Source organism: Rhododendron vialii, chromosome 13a (assembly GCF_030253575.1).
Source record: "Rhododendron vialii isolate Sample 1 chromosome 13a, ASM3025357v1".
Lineage (NCBI taxonomy): Eukaryota > Viridiplantae > Streptophyta > Magnoliopsida > Ericales > Ericaceae > Rhododendron > Rhododendron vialii.
The window spans coordinates 20311865-20315051 of NC_080569.1; positions in this window are offsets into that span (position 1 = coordinate 20311865).

Sequence of the window (3187 nt, forward strand, 5' to 3'; positions counted from 1 at the left end):
TAGATGGGACAATCTAGATCGGCAGGGTCTATTGGTAGATTTGATGGTCTAGATTTTATACACATAGAATCAAATGAACGGTCTCGATCAAAATTCTCCTCCGATTCAAAACATGGAAGGGAAAAGATCAATTTCCATAGTGAGTATCGGAAAACGAAGAAGCTCATGCAATCATCAGATTCATCACAGCAATCAATGGTTTTAATTTTAAAATGGTCTTGCTATTATCAGCTCACTGAGCTAACGATAAGTACACTAAAAATTTTAAATGGTCTTGCTATTATCAGCCCAGTGGACTAACGATAAGTACTCTAAAAGACAAGAAAAACAAATATTTCTGTGTACTTTTGACCTCATTTAATATACATTCACACACTTATTATTGTCAGTTCATTGAGCTGATTTTAAAATTTTTCATTTTAAAAACAATGTTCCAACAAAGAAACTATACGAGAAGTCTTTCAACAAAATACAATCATTAATAATACGAAGACGATTTGGTCATTAGTGGAACACAAGGGAGTTATTTGTCAAAAGGCCAAACCATAAATAAGTAATTCGTATTTTGTCCTAATATTTTTGGACATCTAAAGTTACACCGACTACTCCGTGTAGTTCAAACATATACAGCAGAGGAGTAGATTCTTTAGATAAATGGGAACAAATGATATGTACAAAATATGTAGAAAAGTGATTTTCACATTCTCAATATTTATTTTTATCCACATGAAATTATTAAGTTTGCCATTTTTTTCATACATCCAAAGGTAATATTGTAAATTCATGCAAATAAAAACAAAAAAGGGAGTTTGAATTGTAAAAAAGTGGGTGTGAAATCTATTTTTCAATACGGAAACTATTAGTATCTTTGTATTTGTCTATCTGTTTACAAATTTATTAAATAAACTAAGGAGAAATAGTATGTAAGAGCATCCACAATAGAATAAGCAAAATAAAAGGTTGTTAAAATTAAAAATGTTTGTTCAAAAAAGTGCTCACATTGGAATAACCAAACTTAACAACCTCTTAGCAACTCATCAAATTTTGGCTTTTGAATAATCAAAACTAACAACAAGTCAATAACCAAATTTAGTGATTCCCGCATTTTCTCAATCAAGTACACCCATCATTACACAAAAATCTCCTCTCTCTCTTTCTCTCTCTCTCTCTCTCTCTCAACAATGTTTTCAAAAAATAATTATAAAAAACTATTCTTACTATTCTTTTCAGAAACTTTTTCTAAAAAAAAAAAAACAGTCTTTATATGAACTTTTATTTTTATTTTTTTATACAAACTGTTTCTTCAATTTTTTTAAAACTATTTTTAAAAAAATTGTATTTACACAAAACTGTCTTTTTACACTTTTTTTTTCATAAACTATTTTTTTATCCAACTATTTTTAACTTAAACTGTTTTTTTCTTACAAAAACTGTTTAATAAACTGTTTTTTATTTCAAGAACAAATATTTTTTCATAAAAACTGTTTTTAACATAAACTAGTTTTTCAAAATATTTATGTGAAATGAAGGGGGAAAGTTTGGAGAAAACTCAAGGAAAGAAGCAATGGTTCCATTGGTTTTGGTTAGGAGCAAAAAATAAATAATGTGAGATTTGACATTGCTAATTTTAGCAACCTCGAAATGGATAATCAAAATCTGATGTGGCAAGTTTTGATTATTCACTTTTGCTTATTCCACTGCGAATAAAGGAGCCCTCATCCAGTATCCAAATCCTTTATTAGAGGATTCTCATTGTAATAAGCAAAATGGGTGTGGATAAACAAAATTAATAACAATGCTAAAAAAGCACCTCACATTGTAATAAGCAAAGTTACAAGTCTTTTAGCAAATAACCAAATTTCACCTATTCCATAACTAAACTTTACAACTTTTACCAATAATCAAAACTCAATAACCAAACTCAAAACTCAATAACACCCCACATTGAAACTCGTTTGCGATTAGACAAATGTGCATTATGTATTATGGGGGTTTTTTTGGTTAGAGATGCAAAAATAACCTATGTAGAGGTAGAGGTTGTTAAGTTTGATTATAAACTAAGTGAATTAGTGAATAATTAACTGCTGACGTGGTACATTTTGGCATTTTGGTTATTACTAGTAGTTTTGATTATTACCATTGCTGATGCTCTTATTTGGAGTAGTAGTTATTTCTGTTTGTCGGTGACTGTATTTTCCTTTTATTAGGTTCTATACTTGTATCATTAAGTCTTGATGAGAATAATTACTTTTGTGCTTGATGATTATTAGGTTGGTTTAGCAGTTCAAGAAAATATTATTCTCTGTCTCGTACTGGGGTTCGGCCCCCGTCCAGTTCCGGCCAGTTAGCCTTTTTTCGCCAAACGTCGAGTTAATTCAATGATCGGATCTGTCCATATTGTATACCTTGTTGAGACGCTTAACCATATCGAAAATCATGTCCATCTGATATCGATTAATATGCGATTGTAATCAATTTATTTTGGAAAAATGAAAAAATGGATGAAAGGGGTTCCAATCCAGTGTGGGTATTTATTTTTTTTCAAAATAAATTGATTACAATCGCGTATTAAATGATATCAGATGGACATGATTTTCGACATGGTTAAGCGTCTCGACAAGGTATACAATATGGACAGATCCGATCATTGAACGAACTCAACCTTTGCTAGAAAAAGGCCAACTGGCCGGGACTAGACAAGAACCGTCACTGGACCCAGACAGGAGCCGCGTCCCTCATACTGTTAGTCTTTTTGGATAATGTATGAGATTATCTACTCTAAAATATTCACATACATAATTTTCTAAAAATTTTTGCATCATTTTTTAAAATTAAAGTGAGATCTTTAAATTGCTTAAAATCGAAAAAACTTGCAATGAAGACTTTATAGTTTTAACTTAAATAGTGACAAGTTTTTTTCTATTGGATAAAAACAACAGTTACAAAGTTGATAGGAAGATTGCTCAGCAGGGAAATGATAGTAAACATATTTGGATCAGCGAGTCATGCGACAACCTCTAAGGGCCAGTTGTACCAACATATTTTTAACATGAATTATATATGTTGTGAAAGAAACTGCCAAGATTGATAATTCTTCTAAGATAAAGAAGTACTACGTCGAGACGAGAGAGTACAAAAGTAATGTGTTCAATTGAAGGCAGGGATGAAGTGTTTAAGAAAAATTGAA